This window comes from Peromyscus leucopus, unplaced genomic scaffold, assembly GCF_004664715.2.
Source record: "Peromyscus leucopus breed LL Stock unplaced genomic scaffold, UCI_PerLeu_2.1 scaffold_805, whole genome shotgun sequence".
NCBI classification, from domain to species: domain Eukaryota; kingdom Metazoa; phylum Chordata; class Mammalia; order Rodentia; family Cricetidae; genus Peromyscus; species Peromyscus leucopus.
Window position 1 is genome coordinate 11,060 of NW_023505734.1, and position 11,059 is coordinate 22,118.

An 11,059-nucleotide genomic window follows, 5' to 3' on the forward strand; every position below is an offset into this window, starting at 1 on the left:
CTGTTTTCAAGGCTCAATGAACCTGGACCTCATAATTCTGCTGCCCCAGCTGGCCAGAAAGCCCTGGGACCCAGGTGGCTCTGCCTTCCTGGACTGTGGGAGTGCAAGCCCTATACTTGGCATTTATGTGGGCACTAAGGATCGAAGTCTATCTCTTCATGCTTGCTCTAAAACATTTTACTAACCAAGCCACTCCTTAGCTCCTAAACCAGATATTTTATGAAGTGTTTTTGGTGAGCAACCTTCTTATAAGTTTAATACTGGGCTAAAGTCCATCAGTGGCATTTCCTTTGTCTCATCGCTTTTTTCCTTTAGAATCAGTCTCTGGCAACCAGAGAGGAAGAGAGCCTTGGGCAGACTCTACATTCTTCTGCTTCTTTTTACCAGGCTCCTACTATGTGGCCATAGGTGTCCTAGAACTCACTATGTAGACCAGGCTGGCCTCAAACTCACAGAGATCCTTTTGTCCCTGCTCCCAAATGTTGGAGTTAAAGGCATATGAAAATATTTTTAAATTTACTCATACCAAAACCTAAGATATTTATTTGTACTTTTTATTGGAAGATAGCAAAGTCACTTGAACATCTATTCATTGTTTTCTTTAGAGATTTCCAGTTTCTCTCAGAACTCTGAATGTGAGTGACAAAACGCCACTTCCTCTTACTATCTTGTTATGAGGCAGAATGAAAGGTATCAAGCCAGTGCATTTCTAGTGAACATCTCTCAGTCTCAGCACATAAGCTCCAAGCCAAATGCCCAACCACTCTTTTCAACACTAATGATTGACACGACACCTTCCAGGTACTCTGATGCAAACCTTGGAGCAAATTCTACATTGTTTGGATCCTCTTCATCCTGGTTTACCCTCAAGCATTTTTCTCTACTCTACTATTTTGCCTGTAGCTTTTTTTTCATTTCTGCTATACCATACGTTCTGCTTGCTTATGAGTCTATTATCTGGTGTCTGTCTCTCAAAATAAGATGTAGATTGGCAAAGACACAAAGGTCAAGTGTCTAAAATAAATTTCAAGGAAAATTGTGAATAAATGATTATATAAGGTATGGAAAAGTTCTAAGAGATGCAAGTTTGGTATTTTTATTGTTTAGACTTAGTAGAGTTCTCAATGTCAAAGGACCTCTTCCGATGATCCAGTCTAGTCCAGTCTAGACTAGTTCCAGATTACTTCAATTTACCATTTCAAGTAAGAGTGAGCTGGTTACATTGATTTCTAGAGACAGCTTGCCAGTGAAAAAAATTGAAAAGGACTAGAAAAACACTCACTAGTCTTAATTTATATCTACTAGGCTTGGTCTTGGATATGAATACTTGGAAAACTGGTGTATGTGGGAAGGACAATCACTATACTCTTAAGACATATCTCAGTGATATCTCCTGTCATTTTTCTAATTCAATATGACTATTTATTTAGAATTTTTAGCTCTGAAAACCCTCAGAAAATATGGATAATTAAATTCTTTCCACTTAGATTCAAACAACACAACTATAAAAATTAAGATTAGATACTTTTGAATTTATGTCTTCTACAAGCCAGACAATTTTACTGTTTTTTAAAAAATTTTGCTTAAAACACAGGGAAAAAGTATGAAGACAAGTCACAAGATATTTATTTTTCTTTCAGAATACTAAGACAATAGTCTTAATATATACATTTTTAGATAATTTGGGGCACTTACAAGTTGAATTTTATGTGAACAACAGTTTACCACATTTTTGTTTTAAAGAACACTGGTTTTGATGTAGTATGCTTGATTACAATAATCTGAATTTCAGATTCCTATTTTTAAATACTATGAATTACTAATTTTGTGTTTACTTTGTAGGACCAATGTTTCCATTTATATGATGAACCATTTCACACTGAAATAATAGAGATGGTTCTGATTTTAGAACTTAATATTTTAAAAAACTGAACTCCTGATTCTCTCTGCTATGTAAACCACAACAAAGACCATACAATTTCAAACTGGAGGCAACTTGAAGATTTCCTACTCCAAAACCAAGGTGTTTTGCCAGAATGCAACAAGAGATATGAGTTGATTTACCCATTGACTATCCATCTCTCAGAGCTAGAATCCAGTGGTGAAGTCCAGCTGGGCAGATTTAACTCAATATACAATGCAGTTTACCTTGTTTATGACTTCCCTCTTATTTCAATTTAATTTATATTAATATTATACTTGGAATATAAGTTTGTCCATATTAAAACATTTTTATATTTAGAAATGAAAAAACACTCTTAAAATAATCTTCACAAATATTTACTGTTACTTTGATCCTTTTTATAAAATAGTCTTTGCATACATTTGCTTCTTTTTCATATATTGAAGCCAAAGTTTCAGAATTAGAGATGTTTAATAGTTTTGTTGTTATTTCCCACTGGCGCATCTTCTGCTAAATCCTTTCCTTAAAGTCTGTGGTACAGATTTCGACTTTTTAGTCTGTTTCTGCCTTTTGATAATGGCTGCAGATTTCAAGACAGCAGAGAAGGCTTGATTATAACTGGGTGTTCGGGCTGTTTTTAACTGAAGCAGTGGCTTCTGTGGCAATTGCTCACTTCTGTTTTTGCTTGTCCACTGAGAGTTAACCTTCTTTATGGAGAAATAGTTCCTACACAGATGCAATTTTTATCTAAGAGCTCTCATGTTTCAGATACCAGTAGTAGAACATTTATCACTGCTAATCAATTTAGGTAAATTTGGAAGACTTACCCAAATATAAATATGGAAGAGAATGTTCAGACTGATCAGTAGAGAGTAAAAGGATCAACAGAGAAAGAAAAGAAGGGAAGAACATTCTGGATAGGACAGAGCCTGCCATATCCAGAGGTATGATAGAAAGAAAAACATACAAAATGACCAACATGTTCAGCTACTCACATAATAAATGATAAAACTAGCCTTGCTGAAAAGCAAGAGGAACCTAACTCATCAACTCAGGAGAAGAGCCTTTGGACAAGCCCCACAATAATGAGGAAGAGAAAGAGCAGCTTACCTGGAATTAACTCCAACCTTGCTTCAGAACTGAATGTGTGCTGTCTCCATAGACACATCCTCATCAAAGAACTTCTTTCATCCAGAATGGGTCTTGTAAAGGTACCAGTGGATGATAAATGATCTGAGGAAATACGGGAAACTTTAAGCCTAAACAGGGAAGCAAACATAATTTAATACCTAGTAGGCAGGAATCAGGGAGGCCATGACATCAACCCCACTCCACCCCCAAACCCACTTTTCTTGGTTTGTCTCTCCCAACAAAGTTTCTAGAACCTTTTAAAACAATGTCACCATTTGAAGACCAAACATTTAAATAAAAATCAGGAATCTGTTGGGAAGAAGGGTACATTGCAAGTTTGAACCATGACAATCATGTGCATGGTTCAATGTCTTCCTAGAGTCACAGTCCTATGAGAGACACAATCTTTACAACAGTGGTTGGAGATTAGAGTGTTGAGTAACTATTACTTAAATTATGTCTATATATACTTTAGTAGTGCGTATATATGATATTTATTGCTATAATTTGGATCTAAAGTGTTTCAAGACCCATATGGTAATGCTTTAGTTTGACAATGTTGGGAGGTGTTGAGAGCCTTAATTGGGGTAGGGGGTCTTCAAATCTTTAGGAACATGCCCTGGAAGGGTATAAAACTTCCTCACTTGCTCTTTTATTTCACTTCAAAGGTAAAGGGCTTTCTTCCCCAAGAGGCAGCTTCCAGATCTGCTTCCAAGAGTCATCAAGACCAATCAATCAGGGATGAACACTCATCCTCACTGAGACCAAAACAAGCTTTCTGTTGACAAGTTACCCCTTGCTTTGCATCCTGTGGTAGGAAGCTAGCACTTCTGCCTCTCTCAGATTTCTTGCATGTAGCCAGCAAAGCCAGTTTTTAAATTAGCATGCTCTTTCTTGTTTCCTGTGAATGGGTCCAAGTGTAATGGCCTCGTTGAAAGAGCAAGGAGAGGCATTGGCCAAGGAGAGACTAGCAGGGACAGGAAGACAGAGAGCTGTTTGCTGATCTTAAAATGCACAGACTTCCCCCAACGGGCAGCGATAGCACACTTTGCTCTAACTTACAACATGAGGTGAACAGTTTATCTTGGTTTTGCTGCCTATGGGATTGGATGATATACACACACACACACACCACACACACACACACATACATATATATGTATATGTATGTATACATATATAATACACATAAATGGAATAATGCCTGTTCACTTTTGTCTTAGAGACTTTTCAAAATAACACTATATATTGAAAATAGAAGCTTAAGATTCTATATATCTGTGAATACATTATTATCAAAGCTTTCATTTGTATTTTCATTTTAAAATAAAAATTTATTTCTAACACATGCATAAGTATTACATATATTTTACCTCATAAAATTCTACACTTTTTACCTCATATGTATTCATTCTAATTTTATGGGCCGAAATGTGTATAATATTTTATATGTTAGATAAAAGTAAATTCAAATAAAAATCCAATAATATATTCCATGAACTGTACAATTTTATGTATTTCTTTAAAATACATTTAAATAAAAATTTAAAACTGAAGCATTTATTTTAAAATATTTCCTAAGAGACCATATACTTATGTATGAATTTAAAAGGTGCAGTGTACAAATTTTTAATTTCATAGTATATGGTTAATAGTTTAATTCTTATTAATTAGTGAATAAATCTTTGCTTACAGATAAGTGACATCAAAGATATACTTTAAAAAATATACATCTTTAGAAATACAAAATAACTATTCATTTATCAAGTAAATTTCTCATAGTCAGATATATATTTCCCTTAAAATAAATCACTTTAAAATGAAAAAAATTGTGACTATCTTCCATAGAAAATATTTCCTGTTTTAGAATATCAATCATCTTGTAATGTGCGGGTTTATTTTTATTGTTCCCTCATTTGGACATAGATGACCTTGTTGGTCACTTGGTTAGGTTAGTCGCCGTAGGGCCGATGGGAGCCTGTGGGCAGGTTTAGGCAATGGCGAGCAACTTCAGAAGGATGAACCATCAGGTGCATGGGCCATAAAACACGGCTCTGTAGGACACAGCGTTCCTGATGACAGCAGTAAATCTGTTTCAAATAAAGTGAGCTGTTTGCTTAAACCTCCCCGTGTTCTGCCAGACCTTTGACGCGGCAAACCAACTCAATATAGAAATGAGTGAGCCCTTAGGCTGCAGGACGGATACACTCAAAGTACAGATTGTTGTGTCAAAATTGCATTTAGTCACATATGACACAATGCTCTAGTGAAGTATTTGGCATGCTGCTTTTGAGAACTTTCTATTTGAAGAGAATTGCTCCTTCTATTATTGTTCCATCATAATTTACCAATTATATTCTTTCAACATAGCATACCACTTTCCTGAAGAGATGCCTATTTCTTCATCCTGTGATAAATCCATGGTCTTTTAAATTAATTTTTTTTCAATAAAATTATACAAGGGAAAATGTGCTTAGCATCCCAAGGAAGCATGGATTATTTAAAAGTAAGCCTAGACATTTTTCTTTTATTTTTACATCCACGCTTTTTTGTGCTACCCTTTTTTCAGTGAAGATTGCTTCAAATAAGCTGTCTGATAGAGAGACATGGTTGCTAGGAGCCAGGCACGATGGCGTATGTTGCCAGGGAGAAGAGAGGTGAGTCCTGATTATAGAAGAAAACCATTTTCATTCTCCTTGAAAGCAAATCTTCTTTATATACAGATGACAAGTTCACTAACTCACCAGGAGTAAGGTTTCAGAGAGAAATATGGAATTTTAATACGTTTCCCAGAGGGAAGTAAACCTAAGGACATTTCCTCAGGATAAGGAGTGGGTTATACTCACCCATATCTTATTCTGTGGTGGGAAATCTTTCCAAAAGAGCAATACAGGCAAATCTCTGGCTAATGAAACTGGACATGCTCTCTAAGAGCTTGCCTTGTCACCTGGGTGGGGTGAGCATAATCTCTTGCAAATATTTTTTTCCATCTTCATGTTTGGTCATGCCAGTAAATAAATGCTTATCGCAGCTCTGTATGAGTTAGATATTTTACTAGAGATTTTTTAATGCATTTTCTTATTTAATCTCATAACCTGTTGCAAGATGTTATCATTTCAATAAACACAAGGAACAATTCCAGTCGGAGTAGAGAGAAGATTTGAATGTCAATCAGTGTCACTATCTTCTCTGCTTACACATCTCAGTAATTCCATTGCTACTGAAGAATCAGTTCAATCCATAGACACCCCAGTTTCATATAAACAAGAGCATAAGCACTTTTTATTTTTAACAATACTTTTCAAAAAATACATAAATGCTGAAGTTTAATGAAATAATATTAGAGATTTGTCTGGTTGTTGAGAGACAAAATGTGTTAAACAGCATTTAGGTTTAAGTTTAGAAAACTTGCTGCCTCATTGTTGGCTCCTTTAGAGTGTAAATAGCCTAGACAATATGGCTCAGTTGTAAAGGACTTGCTGACAAGATACGAGTGTGCATGATTTTCCCAAGATGCACAAGACGGTGATTACTAAGATTTTTTGTAATGCATTGGGAATATTGCCAGATTATAAAAGAAAAGCATTTTCAGTAAAACTGCCCCAGGAATATTTTAAATTGGCAACCAGACAACCTTATCAGCCATGTGTTTGGTATCTTCAACCTCTTCTGCCCTAAAAGTCTTTAGAGGAATCCCAAGGCTGAGCGCATCTACCACATCTAAGATAAAGGAGTTCTCCTGGTCAACATGCTCACTTAGCTGGTTTAAACAAGGGTGCATAGAATTGACCTGTACCCGTAGAAAAGAGATTGCTCATGTTTTATTTCATATGAAAGAAGCATTAGTCAAGCTGAAGAATTCACTGGAAGCCTATTGGCTGAAGAAACCACATTTTATAAACTAGAATCATTTTTAGAAGACAAAGTGGGCTTTTGTTTGAGTCTTGCTCAGTAGTCAGGTTGGTCTGGACTCACAGCACAGCCCTGGTTGGCCTTGAACCAAGGCAATCCTATTACCTCTGCCCTCCAAGTGCTGGAATTATAGGCATGAGCCAACATGCCTGTCTTTAAAGTGGATTTATAGGTTGAAACAGTGAACAAGATATACTACCTACCTGAGTGGAATCAAGTAAGACAGTCATTGTGTCCACTTTTCAAAAGTGCTAACTAGATAATTTTATGGTATTTATGGTAGCCAGCCATGGAGTAAAGGTTATTTAATGCTCATCAATAGGACACATGGGCTTGGATATGAAAACATTTTCTAGTCTTACCATCATACTCCTTGTATAAACCCAATTTAGTATGATCTCAAAAGCTAGCCAGGGTCAGCCTACTGAGTACTTGGGTATTTTCGTAGAAAAAGAAAACAAAAGTTTGATCCATTCCTCAGGACACTTTTGGGTTGATCACTAATAAGAGACAGAATATTTGATTAGGTGAACTGGGAAGGTCTACCAAATGCCACCCTACTTTAATTGCTATTGCTTAGAGACATGGTGTTGGGATTACTGCCTTATGGCTACCCATGAAGTTGGTGCTGCCAACTTATCTCCCAGGAGGTGTGGTCAAGCCTTTAATTGACTCCCACTTCAGAGCTATGACACTGTGGCATCAACCCTTGCAGTAGAAACTGAACCTTGAACAGCCCAAGATAAGAGATTTATTTGAAAGACAGACGCCTTTCTTAAACTCACAGGTGCTTGTAAAGCATGGAAGTGCTGTGACTTGTGCTTGAAGCACAGAAGGGAAGAGAAGCAGGCAGTCTTTCACACTCTTTGTAAATTTTATGTCAACTTTCCAGGAAAAACATTATCAGAAGTTGTATGATGCCTTATGTATGGAAATTGTTCAGGAAAAAAGCACATGAAAATCACTGTTAAGATTGTAATGCTGGCAGGTGGGACGGCTCAAAAAGTAAAGGCACTCGATGCCAAGGGTCGTGATTTGAGCTTGGTCTCTGAGACCCACCTGGTGGAAGAAGAGAACCAGCTCCCGTAAGTTGTCCTCTGGCCTCACATGTGTGCTTGCCATGCATGCCCTGCTCCAAAATAAACACACTCACAGATGAATAATGTCTGTCCCCTGCACAACGCGGAGACACTCAGTTTGTTCCCAAGATCTCTGTGAAGTCCTTATTTAGATCTGAAATTGCACATGTGACTAGGATTAGTTTTGGGGAAATTTAGTACAAAAGAGAACATTTATCAACCACAGCATAGCTTACTGAAACAGATCCTACAAAACAAAGCAGAATTACCTGACCTTGACTGCTATGTCTGACTGCTTTACCTACTCTGAACGTGAGTTTATCATAGCAAGACCCAAGACACCTGCACACTTTTAAGCTATTAACCACAAGAAATAAGAACACCGTTTCACAAACATTTCAAGTCAATTCTGCTCTGTGGACACACACAGATGATTATTGCTCCATTTGTCTTTTCTCTTTTAATAGAAGTAGCTGCTACTGACTCAATCTTCTTTGACTAGAGTAAGTGAAGTCTGTTTGCCTTGCATGATATTAAATTAAATCTGTCTAAGAGATAAACAACTTAAACTTCAATGGCTCACATTCATGAGTGCTTCTGTGCTAATATTTAAATAATGCATCTATCTTTCAGAGTCTGATTTAATGGTTTTGCTGTCTTTGTTTTAGGCTTTGCAGAAAGCTGTCATGTAGTCTTCAGGACCTGTGAGACAGCTCAGGGGTAAAGGTCATTGAAGCTTGATGCTCCCTGGGGCCCACATAGAGAGGAGAGGATCAACCTTTAAAAACTGGTCCTCTGACCTTGGCACACATGTAACCCACCCTTCCCCGAAATAAAGAATATGTTAAATTAATCCTCTCTTTACCGGAAAAGTGAAAGTATTCTAATAATTCTTGTTTACCTGAAAGAGCAACAACCATATGCGAATGTTACCTGAGACTCTTCTACTAGGTATTTGTTAATTGGTTTAGATTGCAACTTAATCATAAAGATGCCTTGCAAGGAGGAGCTCCCTGGATTATTCTTCCTGTAGATCTGATAGAAGCACAGCATTGCACATGTGCCTAAAATGGCATCTCATTTATCGCATGTCATTCCCACCTGTTTTGAATGATGTTCATTTTCCACATGGAGGAAGGTAAGGCCATCCCTGTCCCTGTTAAAATCTATATGAATACAGTTTTCACCTTTATTTCATGTATCAGACAAACTGAAGTGTGACTAGAATGTATTTTCTTTTTTCAAAAATTACCCTCTTTTTTGGTGTGTATTTTTATACTATCACCTCTTGGGAGAGAGCTTGTATAATATACAGTATAATATACATATTATGTGATATATAGCGTCTAATATACACAATCTATAGATAATGTTTGTCATTTCTGTGATACATACATGTTATAGAGAAAGGGGCTCAGCAGAGGAAGGGCAACGCTGCCAAGCCTGAGCCCTGAGTTGGGGCTCAGCAGGGAAGGGCACACGCTGCCAAGCCTGAGCCCGAGTTAGATCCCTGGAACATTTCCACAACCTTATGTAAAAGAGAGAACCAATTTCCCCAAGTCCTCTAATGGCCAAGGTGGCATCTTGTCATATACATAATATAATACATACAGTTTTAAAATGGGAAAAATCAAGTCAGATTGGTGGTGCATGCCTTTAATCCCAGCACTGGGGAGACAGGCGGATCTCTGTGAGTCTGGTCTACAAAGTGAGTTCCAGGATAGCCAGAGCTGTCACACAGAGAAAACTCATTTTGAGAAACCAAATAAATAAATAAACATAATAAAAAATAAAATGGGAAAATTATATATGTATATGTATATATTTATGAATTTACATGTGTACAGAAACTAACTTTGGCTCATGAGATTAAGATAGTATAAAGAAAAAAATGTAGGAATCCCACAACTATTCCCCTTTTTCTTGGATAAATTTCTAATTAAGAACTTCAGTTTCATTTGCAAAATGGGGCCAGTCATATCTGCTTTTTTGATTATTATGAAGATAAAATTAATATACATTAAGCATCTGGACAGATTGTAGAGAATAGAACTTTGAGCCACTTTATCTGCTTTTCAGTTGTTGATTACATTAGCAGGGCAAAGCAAACCATTTCTACTAAACAAGAAAAATAATAAGACTGTACTTTTATTCCTAGACTGTGTAAGACAGTCAGATGGAATAAGATTATCTTAAGAGATATGATAATATTATTTCTTTTGTTTTCTCAAAAACAAACACAGGTATATTCTTTTAAAGTCCATCAAAACTGCTGGGTTTGACAAATTGTTATCATGAGTGGAGCTGAAATCTTGTTTCAAGATTTTAATAAAAGATTTATTTAACTTTATCTTACGTGTATGCTTGCCTGCATGTATATATGTGCACCTTGTGCATGCCTAGTGTCCTCAGAGGCCAAAAGAAGACGTCAAGTCTACTGTTGCAGACAGTTGGGAACTGCCATGTAGGTGATGAGAACTGAATCCATGTCCTGTGCAAGAGCAGTAAGTACTCTTAGCCTTAGATATGTCTCTCTAATCCCCCTTTAAAGATTTTGGTATGATCTAAATATTCTTTTTGCCATATAAATATTCAGCTCGAAATTATATGAAAATGATTTCAGGGTGAGTATTAATACAACACAAATTTCAGCTGGACCAGTTCACATCTAACCTACTAAAGATTCCATGGAGAACAGGCATTGTGGCATCTCCATGTGATGCCCACCATAATTCTTTCCTTCCTTCTACTCATATACTGCTGGTTGCACCGAGAGGTGGAGCCTAATTACATCACCTGGGCTGATTTTGATGATAAGTGTGACAAATAGAAGGCTGGCAGAGTGGCACTGACTCCAAGACCAGGTTATGAGATGTTTCATAACTGTTCTGCTGATAATTTTGGATATTTACCCTAAAATTACATTTACTGTGAGAAATCCAAACTCAGAGAGAAGCCACATGTGGGACTTACTTGACAGTTCCAGCTGAGCCCAGTTGGTAGCAATTATTATAAATGCCACCCCATGAGAAGA